At 38.2% G+C, this 20,290-nt stretch overlaps 1 protein-coding gene and 1 long non-coding RNA gene across 13 annotated transcripts in view; one reads left to right on the top strand and one right to left on the bottom strand.

The window, feature by feature from the left end:
• agpat3 (1-acylglycerol-3-phosphate O-acyltransferase 3) overlaps nucleotides 1-14,549 on the bottom strand; it is a 32,001-nt gene extending 17,452 nt beyond the window's left edge. For 4 of the 12 annotated variants that reach the window (XM_077246269.1, XM_077246266.1, XM_077246264.1 and 1 more), the window contains exon 1: nucleotides 8,202-8,807. The gene's annotated coding sequence lies outside the window, so the exon portion shown is untranslated. Of the gene's footprint in view, nucleotides 1-4,857; nucleotides 5,159-8,201; nucleotides 8,808-14,261 lie in introns of those variants that run through there. The other 8 variants (XM_077246276.1, XM_077246272.1, XM_077246277.1 and 5 more) reach the window with 5 other exon arrangements.
• LOC143753670 (uncharacterized) lies at nucleotides 1,137-1,760 on the top strand. The gene is made up of 3 exons (XR_013207791.1): nucleotides 1,137-1,213; nucleotides 1,401-1,595; nucleotides 1,667-1,760. It is a non-coding gene; the product is annotated as an uncharacterized LOC143753670 (long non-coding RNA).
• Nucleotides 14,550-20,290: the final 5,741 nt, after the last annotated feature.

The raw sequence follows: 20,290 nt of genomic DNA, 5'->3' as shown, positions 1-20,290 counted from the left end.
ACTCCGGAAGGTCAAGGCCTTCTTCCACTGCGGTCTGAAGATGAGCCATGCCAGAAGCCTGCAGTACAGCAACAGAAGTACAAACAAATGCAATTTCCCTTGTGACTTGTTTGCTGAGACCACAATACTGTGAGGAGCACTGTTTTGTTAATGAAACACAAGTGCGTTTTGTCATTGACTTTTCAATGATAGTGGAGATGTGGCATTGTGCATCGATTTGGAGAGCACCCGACTTCAGTCGGACAGCTTTGAATATTTCGCTCAGCTGTTCTGCCCTCTGTATGTAGGCCTGTGCATTCAGACCCTTTGTGGTGATGGATTTCACTAGCTGGAGGAGGTTGTTGGAATCCTCATTGCAAACAATATTTTCAAAAGTGACACTATCACAGTAAGCACAACATAAGCATTGACAAAAAGCATCAAATGCACATGTGTTAAGCACAGATATTCTTGATTTCCTGAGTTTAACAGGCTGTTGATTGTTTCCATTTTTCAACAGGTCCACTTTTAGTCTTTTCCCTCTCACAGATGGATCTGCATGGAGCCATTCAGGACAAGGAGAGAGGTATGAACTCCTCTTCCTCTTTTTGGGTGGAACCGCTAAGCCTCTCCAGTTTTCAACAGCTTCTTCATCTGTTGGATGGATGTTTGTGACGGTGTCAGACTTCCCAGAGCAGGAAGCATCCATCTCTGGCCTTCCATCTATCCTGCAGGTTGCGGTGGGTAGTGGATTGACTCCTGTGTCGATCACTGTCGCAACAGCCTCATCCTCTTCACCTTTTTCCACACTCTTTTGTTTTGCAGAAAAAATACGCATGTTGCCTTCAATGAAGGACAGATGTCGAGCAATGAATCGATCCACTCGAATAGGCAAGTGTTCATGCTTGAAAAGGCCACGTTTGATGTTTTTGAACTCAGCTTCGACATTGGCTGAACTTGCGGTGATGTTGGAGCTCCGGAAGTGAGGGATCATTACCCCTGTCCAGAGAGGTAAGTAATTTGCAAGCCAGATTATATTTGGAATAATCTCAGGGAGGAAGTGCATATTGTCATGATCACCATTAGATGTGGCAAGTGATCTGCTCTCCTCACATATGTCTGTTACCCACTGCCGCAGGTCTGTCTGTGTTTGGTCACATGGATCCACTTCTTCCAGGTCCGCACCCTCTACATCTGGAATGATGACACGCTCTTCTGCAATTCGGGCTTTTAGGTATTTCTTGCACCTTTCAGAAATTAGGGGGGCTCCAGAGCTGTCACTACCCTCTGTTTCGCTGAGAGCCACAATAGTAATGCATCTTAGTAGCTCTCTTGCATCGTCCATGGATTGTGACATGAGAAGCTGAGCTATTGACCTAACAAAGAAATCTTTAATGCGATGTGTTTTTTTTTTCAAGCAGTCCCACCGGCAGATCATCTTGATGCAGTGTGCAACATCAACCCGCACGAAACAAGGTGGGACTTTTGCTGACTGTCTACCGAGTAAGACACCACAACACTCATTGATGTAGGTCTTAAGATCAGGATGAGAAGTAAAAGCCTTGACCAAAGCTCCGAGCAAAGCCAGAGAAAAGTCACTCACAACCTCTTTTGGAGTAGGTGCACCTGCGCGTATCCATTCTGTCAGCCAATGTGTTATGGCATTAACATCATGTCTCTCTGACAGCATTTGCACCACTGGGACACTTGAGCTCTCACCCCCTGCCACAACACCCTGATATAGGAATATATGGCCAGACTTGCCATTTGGTCTCTGTAGTTTCCTCACCACTGAGCCAGTTGCATCAAAACTCACAGTCGGGTTAGTAGATGTCTTTGATAATGTCTTGTACATATACATTTGTGTTTGACTCCAATAGTGACAGAAAAACTTGTCTAGTCCAATGTCTTTAATGCTACCACTGTGAGGTGCACTGTATTTTAGCATCTGCAATGACAGAATAGGATCCTTGTCGCCTAATTCTAAATCATTTCTCTCTTGCTTTGCTTTGCGCAGGGTGGCCAAATTAGGCAGATGACTTGGCTCAGGATCTCCAAAATCCATCAGCTTTGTTGCCTCTGATGCCCTCCATACATGGGGTTCCTTTCTACCCTCACACAGTTCTTTGGATATCTGCACACGCAAGTTACCAGACATCGCACGTTTGGAACAGCCAGTGTGCAGGGAGTCATCAGTGTTTTTAAGTGAACACCTGAACTTCATTTTGCTGTTTATTTCAGGCTTTTTGTCACATTTTATGTGAATGTGGCCACGACACTCCTTACAGCTGCCTCTGATTACAATAAATTTGTCTGTGACTGATGGATAGACCTTGGCTCTTTTAAAAGCAAATGTGCAGGGGCATTTCACTTCTTGCCAAATGTGATGATTTATCACATGCGTCCAGATACCAGGCTTCAAAATTGTGTATTCCCTTTTTTTTGTTTTAGAGAACTTGTTTTTGTATGTTACTGTTTCAGGCATAAATTCAATCCATTTCTGAAATGGAACTTCAAAATCAAAAGTGCAGCAATCTTTTGGACTGGAGGAAAGGGACCCTGGCTCAAAATCAGTGTCATCACTACTGCCACTTGTTTCATGATCACTTTCATGAGTAAACCCTAAAGCAGTCCAGATATTGTGTCTGTTTAATTTAACAAAAGTGTATAGTGCCTTTGCAGTGATCTTGTTGTCTAGCTGTTTACTAAGCTCTGTCCAGATGCTCTGATTAGGAGTAGCTATGTTGCCATTTTGGACTATGGCCTCTTTTGATGAACACAGGACTGTGAAAATGGAATCCCTGTCGACTGCTGGTTTCTTGGGCATCTGGCATAAGCACAACATAATTACCCTCAATTATCCTGACTCCAAAAAATATCATGTACAGCATAAATTTGTTTTAATATATTACTGTATTGGTCTGAATATAAGAATAATAGGATAATATAATATAGTAAGGATAATGTAGATGGATAACATACCTTATATTAGGACCAATATGGTATGTTGACACCTAGATTGTCAGTATTGAACCGAAAACTCATTGCTAACACTAATATCACTAATTTAGCTATGAAATGTTAAATACAGTTGCACATGTGACCCATGGTCGTTTTTTAATACTAAAAGGCACATTTCTGCAATTGTAATCAGCATTTCATAGCTAAATTAGTAACATAAGTGTTATTAATGAGGTTTCTGTTCAATAACAAGTAACAAGCTCTCTTGAATGCTGTACAATTATTCTTGAAGCTACTAATATTGTAACTGACAGTTTTAAAACAATGTATACTTACATTGGCCAGAAATTTGGATTAGTAACGACTTTTGTAGTTTGATTTATATCGACCTTTTCTCCACCAACTCTACAGCATTTTACACAAGAGCATTCTTGAACAGAAGTGTCACTTGCCCCTAGTGGTGGCAGTGAAGTGTAGCAGATGAGACTCGTAAAAATAAAATACAATCAGAAGAGACTGAAGTGAAGATAATTGTTTATTGAACAAATTATGTAATGACAGAACGTCTTCGTCAATTCTACTTTAAAAGTGTGCTCACCTCGAGGATAGTTTTGCTGTTCTCTTGGCCTCTTGGGGGCTTAGTGACCTCAGAATGACCACCTAATATTATTTTAATATCTAAAAAACTGAAGCAGCTCAAACGAAACCTTTTACAGCACAAACCAGCACAAACGAACGAGACTATTTTGGGTGAATTTGGAGCATGTGGGGGGCTGGTGACGTCATCAACAATAATTGAACGTCTAATATTTTAAAACCTGACACAGCACAAACGAAAATTTTACCGGCACAAACCAGCACAAACGAAGCACAAACGAACGAGACTATTTTGGGTGAATTTGGAGCATGTGGGGGGCTGAGTGACCTCAAAATGACCACCTAATAGCCTATTATTTTAATATCTAAAAAACTGAAGCAGCTCAAACAAAACCTTTTACAGCACAAACCAGCACAAACGGAGCACAAACGAACGAGACTATTTTGGGTGAATTTGGAGCATGTGGGGGGGCTGAGTGACATCAAAATGACCACCTAATATTATTTTAATATCTAAAAAGCTGAAGCAGCTCAAACAAAACCTTTTACAGCACAAACCAGCACAAACGGAGCACAAACGAACGAGACTATTTTGGGGGAATTTGGAGCATGTGGGGGGCTGGTGACGTCATCGTCTATAATTCAATTTCTGATATTTTAAAACCTGACACAGCACAAACGAAAATTTTACCGGCACAAACCAGCACAAACGAAGCACAAACGAACGAGACTATTTTGGGTGAATTTGGAGCATGTGGGGGGCTGAGTGACCTCAAAATGACCACCTAATATTATTTTAATATCTAAAAAACTGAAGCAGCTCAAACGAAACTTTTTACAGCACAAACCAGCACAAACGGAGCACAAACGATTGCGTCTATTTTGGGTGAATTTGGAGCATGTGGGGGGCTGGTGACGTCATCGTCTATAATTCAATTTTCCGATATTTTAAAACCCAACGCAGCACAAACGAAAATTGTACCGGCACAAACCAGCACAAACGAAGCACAAACGAACGAGCCTATTTTGGGTGAATTTGGAGCATGTGGGGGGGCTGAGTGACCTCAGAATGACCTAAAAATATTCTTTTAATATCTAAAAAACCGAAACAGCACAAACGAAACTTTTTACAGCACAAACCAGCACAAACGGAGCACAAACGATTGAGTATAGTTTGACGACGTTTTGCGTTGGGTGGGGGGCCAACTTCACGCAGGTGGGCTGATTGAGACCAACGTGTAAAGGTTTAAACCGGCAAAAATGCTTTGGTTCCTCTAACAGCATATCAGCCAAGACAAACAGAACACAAACAGCACTAACCTTAGATGAAGATCCACTGGCAGTGTGCTAAATTAACAGTGACTTTAGTATGGACAGAGAGACTGACTGAAAGACTGGAAAAGAGAGAGGGTGGGAAAGGAAAGAGTTGAACTTTGTCCTCCTGGCCACCACTGCACAAACTTGAAGCAAACTTTGGAATCTCACCAAGTGCATGTGTGTTTGAGAACAAGGGAATGGCAGAGTGCTCTGAATGCCAAAACCCCTCATGCCAGTTAATGAGTTGCACTAGGTGTGTGAGGGAGAGTGTGTCCACGCTATCTGAGGGATCACCTGATCAACTTGTCGGAGCAGAGCAAGCCAACAAGAAACCCCGCTTTCTCCACCAACTGAGATCATTAACACTACAGACAACAGCCAGACTAAGTGTGGTACTGAACCAAGGGAATTAACCCTGACCAAGGGGATGAAGAAAGTTATTTCGAGACATAAATTAGCAACAACTATTTGATGAAACAAAAAGTGTGAATTACACAATTCTCGAGTCTTTTGCAACAAGGTTAAACCCACTTAATTCATGTGTTCTGGTTTAAAGGGGTATTCGGCAACTCTAGCTATTTCTTCACTGATTTTCACTTTTGTTGTCGCATGTTTTGTCAACGAGCTCCCCCCACAGCTGTGAGGCGTATATTTCACTCCTCCCCCTTTCTACCGCTGCTCATGTGCATTTGTTATTATCGGAGCCGGACAACTTTATCGTGTGGATTGGGATGTGACGGTGAATATATTTTCCCACCGGTTAATCGACGTGTGACAACACCGGTAATACCGGTATCACAGGCGGGGGCTTTTAAATCGCTAATTTAAAAGCAAACATGAAAGGCGCGCATTTGCACTGGCATGCATAATTGGTGGTCGTGCGGAGCAACACTGTTTTGTTATTGTGCGCTGAATTGGCGCTAATTTGAAAACGAAACAAATTTTTTTTTACATCGCTTATAAAAAGCTGGTGCAGCAGTGTGCACTTCACTTTCACTTTTAAATTAGCGTCAATTCATCCTTCGCATGGAGTTTGATACGATCTGACAAATCAAAATCCACCATTTTTGTCCGACAAAGCAGTCAGGAGAATTAGTAGATTAACGTCGGTGGATTTGAACTTGGCTTTAACTGAGGCAATCTCTCGCGACACATTAGAGCCACAAAACGGTAGGCCTATTTATTGTTTCATTTTCTTTGACTGACCAAATTTGAAAGTTGAGACTTTGTTTCATATTAAATATTACCTGCTCGGTCCTGTCTGTCAGTGCGTTGTCAGTGTCCTTATAGGCTACGTGAGTTGCACGTATAAAATGAAGTTAACGAACAAACACGATCCATCAGGAAACGCGATAGATCGCTGAATTTAACTGCACTTCATGAAGAGTTTTTCTTTTGCGTGAAGCTTGCCGGAGATGTGTTAAAAGACAGCGGAGTGCATTCATGATTATTAGGCTACCGGTATAATAATCCTCCTGGCTCCAGGTCTGAGTGAGTAATTTATTTCTCTTACCTTTGTTCTTTGATTAACATTAACAACACTTTAAGACCAGCCGCTGCACTGACAGAGACGCGATCTGACACGCGTCCCATTTTCTCACAAATCTCTACGTTAATTTAAGACTTTATTTAAATCATTTAAGACCGCTCTTATGAGGACACTCGACAAAACGGACATTTTGGCATAATTTGTGTGTGTTATGGTTTGTTCAAGCCCGAAAGAGAACTCGATACTTATGCGCGTCTTTTCTGTGGGTCGCGCGCGCTTATCGCGCTTAAAAGCATTCACATTAATAAGAGCGTGATCATACAACGCTAGTCAATGGGTGACAGAAAAAAATGGATACTGCGTAATTGCGTTAAATATTTAAAAAAAACACAGACTACCGTAGCAAGCCTAGTGTGGAGCTATGTCTACCGAGGTGGGTAATACATCATACACATTGAGGGCGGCGTGTGTGTTTATGTCGAATTGCCGTAAAGCAGTTTGTGTTTCTCGCTCATTCTTGCTTCTCACGAGACTTCCTATTTCCAACTTACCGGGACGTTAATCCTAATGTTGCAAGGTTGGTTTTCCGCCTAGGAACGTTGGGTGGAGCGGGGAAAGTCTCCATTCTCATCAAAACAGGTTATTAAACCATCCAAATGATTTCTGAACGGTTTTATTAAGTTGAAATAGTTGCCGAATGCCCCTTTAAGATAACTTCAAGCGAATAATAAAAAAAACGACAATTTACATAAATTACATAACATTTTTGTACATGCAACACAAAAAGATTTAATGTGCTCTGGTGCTTTCTCTTGCTCTTCAATATAATGAAAGTGAATGGGAACCGCAAAAAAAGAGGGGTTCATACATACGTGGTCCATACAACTTGTTATTTTCAGTCGTAGCTGTTAAATGCATCAAACCTGTTACAGAATGTCTTGATGCATTACGCTTGAATATGTGTAAATGTAGATACATCAGTTTTTCATACAAAGGCATTGAATCGTGTCAGAAGGCTCCGAAAATGTGTATCGACAGGTGCTTCATTGTTCAACAGCCCCTATTCCAGATTACTATCATTTTACTGAAAACGTTGTAAGAAAGAACATAAATGGGAACACTTTAGGGTAAAATATTTATCTTACATTTTTTGTAAGTACTGTAAAGATACCACTTAACCTAAGATGATTAAACTAAAATAAAACTAGATGCATCGTGATTTATATCTGGTTCCTCATTCACTTTGTAGCAAGAGGACTACACAGCAATATAAAAAAAGATAGGGTGGAAGGATTAGAGATGGAGGGATCAACCAGCTTAGGAGGAAACAGCTGTCTGGCCTGCATCACTAGACAGCCTGGGGCCATATTTTTCCAAGATGCCCAAAAATGTGCCTCTAAAAAGAAGGCTACAAAGCTTAAAAGCTTACGGGGCGCAAAAGAAAAATGAGAACGCAACGCACAGAGCAACACTGCCTCAAAATATACACAATAAGAAGTTAGTTTGTGCTTCAGCCTTCAGATGGCAAATAAACTTTCAAAGTGGCCCAATTTTCAGATACATTTAACACATCAATCTGCAATCTGCCAAAATTTGCAAGCTTTAAATTCATATGGACAAAGAATATAAAGATACAAAGAATGAAACTACACATGACCTTTCAGTTGTTCTAGATAAAACTGAGCAACAGGTGGTCATCATAGTGCCCTGAACATCCACAAATATGACAGGCATGCAAGTAACTACAAACTAACATATTAAAGACTGAGGCATAGAGTATCTTACTTGACCTTTCCCTGTGCTCAATCCAATAACCCTTTACATAAGCAGCAGGTGGATAACTATTAGCTGGACTCACCAGTAGGCGTAGTAGGCCACTGCCATGACCACTAACGCCCCACAGACCCCTGTGAATATCATCACAGCCCCCTGGTTCAGCATCTCCACTTTTGGTGATGGGACCTTCAAAGCAGGTTAATTATGAAATGACCTCCTCTGGTTTTGTTCAAAAACGGAGCGACAGTTCTGTTCTCGACAAGCTTGGAGACAGGTCAGTGAAACTTGGAGACAGGTCAGTGAAAAGAAAGTTCTCCTGGAAATATTAGCCCCAGAAATTCAAAAAGTTGAACAAGGCGCAAGAATTGGTTTGACTCGGGCTACAGCCACATGCTAATGCTAATCCCGCAGAAGGACAAGCACTTTTATGATGATGCAAGCAGGAACAGAACTAGATCTCTAGATCTCATAAACAAGGTGGCGCCACTCAAAACCACACCATCAGCACACGAAAAAAGTGACAAAGTCTTCCGTTCCAATGCTGAACTCCAACTGGATGTTACCAACTGCAATCCCCAATTCTAAACACAGTGGTAGTTAGCGAATCCTTAGAAAGACGTGACAACCTTACAGCATAACGTGGACATAGCGGCCGCCTTCTGTTAAGACAAAGAGAGCCGTTCTCAGCATCCTGTGTTCCCTCCTCTTGTCTAATCTTCTCTGGATTAGATTACCAATGATTAGCACTCTGGACCAGCACCCTGGATATGTCACATCGCATTCACATCAACCTCAAGCAAGCTAGGATGGATGGGATTGAGCTAAGTGGGACAGGACAGTTGTGAGCCACCAGGAGGAGCCTTTAGAGACAAGCCCAACCTTCGGCATTTAAATGAGCTTGTACAAGGAGGCATGATACGCTTTGGTAGTGGTTCTGGTGGGTGTTATGTCATGGTGGGTAAGCTTCTACTTGGCCTACTGTACATCTGTGAACATGCTCTTGGTATCCAAGGTTGACCAGACCCTGAGTCCAGTTTAGATGAGATGGTGACAAAGATGATCAGGCAGGTTGTGGCCCAAAGCCACAGCTGCATAACTGCATTACTGGCAGAAACGGACAACACAATGTGCCACAGGCCTACACATCACACAACAGAGCCCTTTGGTGCTTCCTTTTTTTATACGTTCTGCTTCTCTTGCTTGCTTTATCTCATTATTTCCTCTGTCTGCTTTTATCTTTGTGTCCGTCTGTCTTTGATTATACTATCCCGGTGAACCCTGTATACCTGCATTAAACTCAGATTCCTCAATTATTCCAATTTCAGAAAGGTCAGCATAACTGCATCCAAGGATATGTGGAGGTTTCTCAAAAGAAAGACAATGGCTTGGTCTCGGTTAAATACCTCAGTGCTCCTCCATCCGTAAACAGGGGGAAAAGAGAACAAAGAATAAATCACCTTTCTGATGCGATGACCACTTGGGAAATATGAGGATAGAAAGGAGAAAAAGAGCCGTACTTACTAGAGAAAGCCAGAAAGATAAATTAAGGCATTGGCTTTTTTTTGGGAAGCAATGGATCAAAATGTGAAAATGGTGGTAATTACTGTTTGTCATAAGGTTGTGTGTTGTGAGTTGGTCTTTTGTTGCTGTACTGTAATCAATGAGAAATCCTGGCAGAGAGTCCGTGCATTCTTTAGTGTGCAACATCCTGTGCACAGCCAGTGCTAAAGTGCCTTCTTCGACATCTTTTACAGACTTTGTATCATAAAACCTATACATTATGAGCCATATTTCACCAAAGCAGCTTACTGGACTGCAACTGAGGTCAAGGTGTCTAAATCTATAATCTTATCGGTCTTACACATGCAAACAAAAGCAAAGAAACACTTCTAATAATTATTTAAACAACTGGTGAAATACCAGGGGTGAGCAGGGTAAGCTGTGACACTTTTTTATTAAAAGGGATAGTTGACCCAAAATTTATATCATTATTTACTCACTCTCATGTTGTTTCAAAGAAGATATTAAGAAGATATTATTATGAACCCAACAACATAGGGACACAATTTAATAATGCACTGTCCCATTCTAAAGTTTTTTATTATTTACATATTCTCAAAACATTTTGGCCAACATTTAATAGCCAAAAACTTAGAGCCATTTACCATAGTAAAATATTCTTAGACACATTCTTGATTGAGCAATAAACAGAGTTTCTAAAAATGATTTCTGTATTGGACAAACTAAGACTATCATCATAACTATCAACATTACAGGGTAAAATAATCCTTGCATTTCCCAAAACTTAATGAGGCTGAGAAAGTTTCTTCTGTACATACATTTATTTCTTAGTCATGCAAGAATGCTAGAACAGACCACTTTTATGTAGCAAACTTAAAAAAAGTTGTGTTTGGACTCAACTGTACAAACACATTTTTTCTGTACTGCACAATCCAGTTTTCCCTTCCCTCCCAACCTCAACTGCACATGAAAGGGATAGTTCACCCAAAAATGAACATTTTGTCATTACTTACCCTCAAGTTGTTCCAAACCTGTTTGAGTTTCTTTGAACAGAAGTATTGAACACAAAAGAAGATATTTGAAAGAATATTGGTTTATCAGTCAGTTGTCGGTAGCCATTGTAATGTCTAACTTCCATTGTATTTTTTCCTAATATAATACTCAATGGCTACCGTCAACAGTCTGTTTACCAATATTCTTTGAAATATCTTCTTTTGTGTTCAACAGAAGGAAAAAAACTCATACAGGTATGGACCATCTTGAGGATGAGAAAATGATGACACAATTTACATTTTTTGGGCGAACTATCCCTTTAACAACCTTAGCACTGGCTTATCACACATTGTGAACAATGCAGCAGCAATTCAACAACATTGGCAGGGCCTGAAATTCATTTAGAAAAATCCCCCCCTTAGGTGATTCTTACATTACAATTATCTCACCTAAATGTTTGCTCACTCAAAGTATTTGTGTTTCTAAAATATATATTTTAAGTAGAATCCCTTAGTTAGAAGAATACACTTTTATGCCCCTTTTTATTCATGACATTTATTCAGTTATGTGCTGAATCATACTTATACTATTAGGAAGCCATTTATTTCACTGAAACGTAAAAGCATTCAATTTGGACGCTAGTTTGTTCTTACCCTACATAAAATGGCACAAGGAAGTTTGATTGCAATCATTGAATAGAATTTTAACCAAGAAATAAGAAAAATGAAAGTATCGCTGGTTCACTTGTCCTGTTTGTAAAATCGCAGATTGACAGAAAGACTTCAAATTATTGAATTGATCTGTTCATTTTTGTTTACTCATTCAACCCACACTGCTATATTGAATTAATGTTTGCGTGAATTTCTCACATTATAAACTTCAACCTTGCGAGAAAAAGTAGAATAGTAGAATCGTGCGCAATCCCGCACCGAAAACCAGGCCCTGATTTGGATGAAACTCTGGATCTTTTCAGTTGGGTTGCTGTGGTGAGGTATAGATTTTTGCAAAGAATCTTTTTATCAACACACAACTGAAGCAAAACCGGCATTTAGCATTCAAATTATTTTCACCACTGATCCACTTACAGTGTTAGATGACATCAACTGATAGCGTTTCTATCCTCTGCACTAAAATACTACTTCCTTTGTATCTCAAATCTCCCAGACTTGACTAGCCTGAAACAGATGAGCGGACATCACAAACAAACTACTTTGGCTGAAACAAACAAAATCAAAGCCATTATAATAGATGTCATTCAGGCCCTTTTCACAAGCAAGAAGATAAATACGCTCTGTTTGCTGTCGAAAGGAAACAGAGAGCTGTTAAGAGGATAATGCCAAGGCTTCACTGCTAAAAACCTCTGACCCACATTCTAATCGAGATAAACGAAGTTTCCCAACAACAATGTGAATACATGCCCCCAATCAAGACGGTGGATGAGGTTGCTGTTATCTACCTCAGGTGCAAAGTAATAGTGTTAGGTTTAATTAACAAGCTGTATCGGATTAAAGGTAAGGTTAGAACGCAGTAACAAAGCACAAGCAGTGTCATGGATACACCCATTGGGACAAAAGAATAATGAATGTATATTCTATTTAAAAATATATGGTAGGTAACGGCACACTGAAAAACAAAATGTAGTAAAAAAAACAAAGAAAACATGATATATTATTGGAAAAAACTTTATACATGTGCATTCTAAATGAACCTAATCAAAATTAGCATCATGCATAATTGATTCAATTACATCTCAGAGCCAATTCATTACTGCCACAAAGCTTTGGAGTGATTATTACTGCAGGATCTAACGCAGCAGCAATATTAGAGACAAACCATCGGAGTACATGAATGCAAAGGGCAAACAATGATGCGTTTACCCACTTTACCATGATATTGAAGAAATGTCACAAGCTCATCAAGGGATGGTTAGAAAATATTGTGCATGTTCCATATGGCTGGCAAAGAACGACAGGTCTAGATTAAGACTTTAGTATAAATTAATTACACTCAGTAAAATATCGATATAATATAAATAGCCTATTCCATTAACAAATGTATGTAGTATCCAATAATTGGCCCTAACAACAAATTAAAATAAATTACTAAAAAAGGGAAACATTTCATTCATTCATTCACACATGTGCTTTTTTAAATGCCACTGATTACATACTTATGTGTGCATTTAATTACACAATTGTCAATTGTGAAATACTAGAAGTCAGTGGCACAAGAATTTCAAAATAACAGTATGCTAATGATTTCATCGGTTCATCAAAGATCGTGATCTCGATGCAAACAACCACGCGATCTTATTCCTAAAAGACCATTCTCATGTGTCAATTAAATCTTTGACAAAATTACACCGAAACATACAGATCTGCGTTGGTGCTGCCAGAGAGAGCAGTTAGGCTAGGTATGAATTAGATTCACAAATATTATTTTTAAACACACAGTACTTTTTCCTGTTACAAATATTTAATTGATCACAGGATAAAAGTTTATAGTTCAAATATAAACACTGACGTCCACGGCAGTGATCAAAATAGAGGCAAATCACCTTTTGAAAATAACTTGACACTTCAAATAAAGATTGTATAAATTACCACTTTACACCAGTAGGTGGCGACAAGTGACGTAAAAAATTAATTTGTCAATTAATCATTTGAGATTCATTAAAAAACGCTGTTTCATCCAATAATGAAACAAGCGTTTATGAGCGAGTCATTGAATCATACATACAAACAAACCAATTAAAATAAATAAATAAATAATAACTCATTCAAATTAATTAAACTATTTAAATAGACTGCAGCAGTTAACATTTTGTCAGAAACTCTAGTAATACTTACTTGTTATTTTGTTTAGTGGTCTGTTCAGAATTGTGATTTTTATTTGAAGAACAAAAAAAGGACAAAAGACCGTGCAGCTCCCGTCAAGACAAATCGGATATATATTTTTAAACGGGTTCTGAATGTCAAAATAAAGGTTTAGATATTACAGACAATATTAACAAACACCAATAAAATACTACGACATATTAAAGACCAATGCAGTTACACGTGTACCAGAATGATATAAAAACATGACTAATGGTAATTACAGAGCATTAGTAAAACCCAGTCAGCAACTAAACTGAAGGCAAAAGCCCAGCACCCCATCTGAACTCTAGTAACCCCGACATCGCACGACAATGACGTGCACGCAGGTCGGGAAAGAGAATGACACACGGCAACCGAGTCACAAACACCACTTATCTTCAACGAATCTATAGCCATTCAAATGCAAATCATTTCTGAATGAACAAGATAGATGGAGAATGCAAATGGAGAAATATGCCTATCTTAAACGGGTGTTCCCTGCGCTGTCAAACTGCCTTGCATTGGTTACTAATCAGTGAGCTTAATAAACATGCTGTTCCTATAAACTGGCCACTGCAGCACAGAGAGCACCTCGAGCGCTCGCACGCGCACACATATCTAATGTCAAAAATGCATTTGCAATACAAATGCAAAATAATAAAATAAGCAGACGCATGCTTCCATCTGTCAACATCAATAACAACAGTGTCAGGATGGTTATTAATCGGGTTTAGAGAAAAGTCATCATCATCATCATGCGCGTGCATTACCTGCTTAAATGTCATCAGTGGATCTGCGTAGAGGATTCGTGCTCATCCGCTCAATGCGATGCAATGTGATAGTGCTGTCAGAAACTGGTGTCTTCGCTTCTGGTGCACTGCTCAGATGATCGCTACTCTTTGTGTCCGTGTGTCGTTATCCATCCACGCACAACACTCTCTACCAGCTCTCTACACATTGCATCTAGCCATTGGACTTCCTGTCCGATTACTCTGCTTTTCGACTAGAAACAATGGCGCTTTGTAGTTCCACCACTCCTCTCGCATCCTCAGCGGGCTGCTGTAAGACGCTGACCTCATCAATAAAGTCAATTCTGGAGAATTAAATACATTTGTAAGTGTTTTAGACTAATAATTAGTCTTCCTTAAATTAACTTTAAACTGCAAAGCCGACTAAAAGTTGCATATATTGCCTGCATGGTCGAAAAAAGGTGCATTTACTGCACACAGAGGCTGCATATGCATTTACGCAGGGATTCAATAGCAGAAAATATATTTCGAAAAAAAAATTATATATATAAGCTGCTTTTATGACAATAAAGTTTTAGAGCTGCATTTTATTTAGACAGAACCTAAGCAGCATCAGAGCAGCAACATTAATCTTTAAATATGAAATTGATAAAATGTACACATGGAAATGAAATGTATGAACTGCAATGATGACAACAACCAAGTTTGAGGCTGCATTTCATTTATATAGAATCAAAGCAGCATCAGAGCTGCAAAATTATTAATTTCTAGTCATGAAATTATCCATATACGCACATGAAAAAGATACATACACACTCATTATGACAACAAAAAAGTTTGAGGCTGCATTTCATTTACATATTACCAAAGCAGCATTAGAGCTGCAAAATTATTTATTTCTAATCATTAAATACAAAATAGTGAATATATACACATGAAAATGAAATATATATATATACACACACACACTGTCATGATGACAATAACCAAGTTTAAGGCTGCACTGATGCTGCATTTCATTTAGACAGAACCAAAGCACCATCAGAGCAGGAAAATTATTAATTTCTGATCATGAAATTGTGAATATATAGTCATGAAAATGAAATATACACACTCATTATGATAACAAAAAAGTTTGATGAGTTGCGAAATTTTAGTATGGCTTTTATGAGTTAGTCTTAACAGAATTCTGAGCTGGCATTTCTCAGAGCAGCCACCATTAACTTGACGCATTTATAATTCTATAACTACCCCTCCCCACCTAGACAAACAAATAGACAGCATTTAATATAATACTTTGTTTTTCTTTATTGCATTATAACATACATACATTATAAATGTGGTTTTGTACACTACAATCTTTATTGTTACATATTATAAAATATTCAGAATTTGAAAACAAAGCACTAAAAACTTTACCAAACATTTATTTTTATTGACTTTTCTGACCCCATTCAGAACGAAAAACTAATGAAAGAAAAACAAATAAAAATTCTACCAACCATGTCAACAGAAAGGGAATCAAAATGAATCGTGAAGCACTGACATGTCACTATTAGAACTGTTAAGAGAGACAGACATATTTACAGAGAAGTAGAATGGTGCATCCAATTGTTGCCCTGGCAACATATCATACTGCCCATTATGATGTCACATATTTGGCGTTCTGTGAGAAGGGCACATTTTCAAGTGTATTCTCATGTACTCTTGCCGTAGCATCTTCTATCAAACAGAATGGTTGAGGACAAGAGTACATTACAGCAAGCACAGTGGTTTTAAACACTCATTTTACAGATGAAATGATTTCCAAGACTTAATGAATCATTTCTGTCGAATTCCATCATTTTCTAGAGATGTTTCATCCAACATCACAAACAGCCTCTGGAAATATTCTGTCTGTGTGGAAGTGAAATTCAACAAAAATGACATTTAAAAAAACTATCAATATAAATCCTACACTCACTTCAAGAGTCAGAGCTATGGAAGCCGCAACTAACGTGAAGAACAGATGGATTTTTTGCGCACTAACAGGCCTGAAATGCGTTTGTACATGTTGTAAGGCATTCAATGCCTTGTGATGGAAGGCAGCTAATAATACAAAACTCAGTGCAACAGGAAATGACATATACATGATGAGGTATAAGTCCAAGCAATATATAACCATATTATATGGAGTCAGGACATTGTTTACACTCATCAGATTAAAAAAAGAACGGCAATAAGGACCTACATACTAAAGATTATTTTGTTTATAGTCTGAATAATGGTAGTGGAATAGTTTTTTCCCCAGACGGTATAAGCTCCGTCCACTTAGAGCTCAGCGTCATTTGGTCATCTTTGATACACAGTCTTACAATAGACAACACAGAATTTCCACAGACCGATATACATATTACAAACATTACAGAACAAACAAAAATGTAGTTCATCTCAAAAGTTCTTCACCACAGTTCCCTCAGGGAATGTACTAGACATCACTGCTATAACAGTCAAAATATTTGGCCACCCACTTTTTTCTTTTTAGTCTTTCATGAGGTTCCGACAGGTGTTCTAATATCAGAACACTCGTTGCTTCATTAACAGTAAACACAAGCAGGCTCTCATTGTAAGCAGATCATTGACATCTTTAAATATAGTTAACATGCATTTTTTTCTGCAGAAGAAAAGGTCGACTGCTCACCAAGGCATCTTCAAGCAGAAGTAGCCATTTTACCCTTAACTGAATCTGTTTAGTAGCACTTTCGCAAATGCTAATGTAACCAATCCTACTCGCGCACTGCTCCGAGCTGGAGTCGAAACGGCATAGGAAGTGGACATGCTAATAAAGATGCTAAAGACCGCAGTCGCTAGTGCACCTCTTGTGATCAGGGGATTGAGGTTTACTTGCACAGCTCTTACTAGCTGGCATCTGTTACACTCACCCCCCTAAACCTAACTCGCACCCGGGTCACGGCACCAAATGTAACCCCTCAGGTTCTACTCGAATCGCTTAGAATCGCTCAGGAGGTGGGTGTGCTTACAAGGATGTTAAAGGTGATGATACACAGGGCAACTTTTTGAGCAATGTTGCTGGGCAATGTTGCCGTCAACGGGCAACCAGAAGAGACACAGGGCCCACAACCGATCTAAATGATCCAGATAGAAATTTATTGCCCATTTTTAATGGGAAAGTGCCCAAGCAGCAATTGCTCGGCAATCTCAGTAACATTGTTCAAAAAGTTGCCCTGTGTATCATCACCTTAAAGATTGCAGTCTCAAGCATCAGTCACTAGCACGCCTCTTGAGGCCAGGGAAGTGAGGTTTACTTACGCAGCTCTTACTAGCTGGCCTGTTACACTAACTAAACCTTACTCCCACCCAGGTCACAGCACCAAATGTACCAAGTAGCTGGCCTCAGTTACACTAACCACCCTAGACTTCATTCCCATCCGGGTCACGGCACCAAATAGCTGGCTTCCGTTACGCTAAAAGCAAATGGTAGCAGTACAGATCACTTGGAGACTGTGATATCATGATTATCTGAATACCACCTCACTGTCAGTATTCACAAAAACTAAACTTGCCTCTTCTTATTTATTTACAGGTGAAACTCGAAAAATTATAATTTCGTGCAAAAGTTATAATTTTGATGATTATGGCTTACAGCTTATGAAAACCCCAAATTCAAAATCTCATGAAGTTAGAATATTACATGAAATCAATTAAAAAAAAGGATTTTAAATACAGAAATGTCGGCCCTATGAAAAGTATAATCATGCATATGTATACAGTTATATATATATTACATATATTCGTTTCACCTTTTAATTTGAATTACTGAAATACACAAACTTTTGCACGATATTCTAATTTTTCGAGTTTCATCTGTATGTCCCCTCTCCCCAGGTTATTCCTTCACACCCTCATTTTTCCTTCAGAGAACACAAATACTCACACGCTCACAGTAGAACCCTCCTTTTGTCATTCAGACTTACACGTACACAATGTACAAGTACACATAAGAAGTAAGATAACAGCTCAGGAACTCACGAAAAGCTGAAGCACATGCCCCTCAGAGCAATGCTGACCCCTGATTAGTCCTGCACATGGCCATCTTTTTTTTTTTTGCTATGAAAAATAAGATAGTGGTTGAAATAGATGAAAACAGGTGAATCTCATGAAACCTCAAGAACAACGCTGGGTCATATTTCACTCCAAAATCAAAAGAAATTTAAATTTAAATTTTCTTTGAAGAAAATTCAGCCAATTATATGATTGCTATTTTTTTACTGTAAAAAAAATAAATAAATCCAACACTCACTTAAAGTCAAGAGTCAGAACTACTGAAGTCACAAAAAATAACAGATTTTTTTGAGCACTAGTAGGCCTGAAATGCTACATTTAGACAATTTTTATTATCTTATTTTTTATTTTCATGACAATCAAACATGTCATTATGGTAATGCAAAAATATATTATTGAAATTAGTATTAATAATCATGATTATTACATTTATTATATAAAATATTTATACATCATGTTTGTTTTTGTTCTACTTCTTTTGCTCCTCCAATTAAACGTAAACAAGTATTGTATAACAAAGAAGTGAAAAAAAATCCTAAAATAGTTCTTTTTAAATGCAACTTTTTCCTATTTCTGTCTTGTTGCTTCTTTTGAGTATGGGGTTAAATGTGACACGAATGTTTTCGTGAGATTCACTCGGTAGGAATTTTGAGAGGTTAGAAGACAAATGCAACTCAAAGAATGAACCGATGGATTAAAGAAATGTGAATGATTTTGGAAGAGCATTAATTAGGTGTAAAACAGAAGTCAAACTAACGCAAAAATAAAACTTGAGAAATCAAAATATAAACAGACAAGAAAAGATGATGTCGCCTGAATCAATCTCCTTATGAACTGAACAAAGGAGAGCAAGTCTGATTAAATGTAGAACTCATCTGCCTTTTATTATCTTTCACAGCATTGTAACCAAGAGACAGCATGTTCTCTGGCACAGTGAGAGAGAACCTGTCGCAGGTCACCAGACCAGCACACATACACAACTACTTTTAATCAAGGCATTTTAAGACGTATCCCCAGTACTTCAGACTTCATACAAGTCTTTTCCTTTTTAAGATATGAAAATACTATCAAATAAAAAGATAAAACTACTTTTAAAGTCTCTTCTGCTTGTACAAACAAGTAGATTATCAATGCAAATACAATCAGTTCAAAGCAAATGAGATGATAATGTTAGTTACATTGACAAACAAACATGAAGTGAAATGCTAGAAGTTCTGCATTTGTAAATGCTCAATGCAAAACGAAATCAATGGAACTAGAGAAGTAAATCATACACATGAGAAAGGCCAAATATTTTTACAGTACATCTCACCAAAAACATCAACAAGTCACAAAATACAGCAGTGCATCTCTTCAGTAAAATCTCCCTTTTTGGGAGAAAATAGTCGCAAAAAAACAAAATAAACAATAAAATACACATTTAAACACAAGTTGGACTCTCACACGAATGAGTGCTTTGGGTCTGGAATACATTTTTAACAACTTACTTGCATTTTTCAGGTTGGCCACAACATATCTTTTCCAGATACAGATATCTTATCACGAACCGCAGTGAGCAAAAGACCAAGCTTTCTGGGTAATTCTCAAATGACAAAAATACAGAATTAAACTTTGCATGAAGGAAGTCTATTTTTAGGACCAACATTATTTGTTTTGTGACAAATAATCACATTTTATCCCTGAAAAAAATGCAATAGTCATGAAAATCATCCTCTCCGGATACAATATTTATTTATATTTTTAAAAAACAACGTGTAAAATAATATAATTAAAAAAAGAAATTTGAGAAAGATTTGAAAATGAGAATGATATTTTTTCACAATATAGTAAGCTACTGAGAATTTTGGAGAAAAATACACTTAACTCACTAAAATAATAATATTATAATAAAAAACAAAATTACATAATTTATTATTATTATTACACTTAACTGACATAAAACTAATAGCATAATGCACTAAAAGATAATGGTCTTAAAAATAGGCTTC

The sequence above is a fragment of the Siphateles boraxobius genome, unplaced genomic scaffold (genome assembly GCF_051911475.1).
Source record: "Siphateles boraxobius isolate OS27281-9 unplaced genomic scaffold, OSU_SipBor_1 29, whole genome shotgun sequence".
Taxonomy (NCBI): domain Eukaryota; kingdom Metazoa; phylum Chordata; class Actinopteri; order Cypriniformes; family Leuciscidae; genus Siphateles; species Siphateles boraxobius.
Note: the sequence above shows the minus strand (reverse complement) of the source record. Positions and strands in the feature narration are given on the sequence as shown.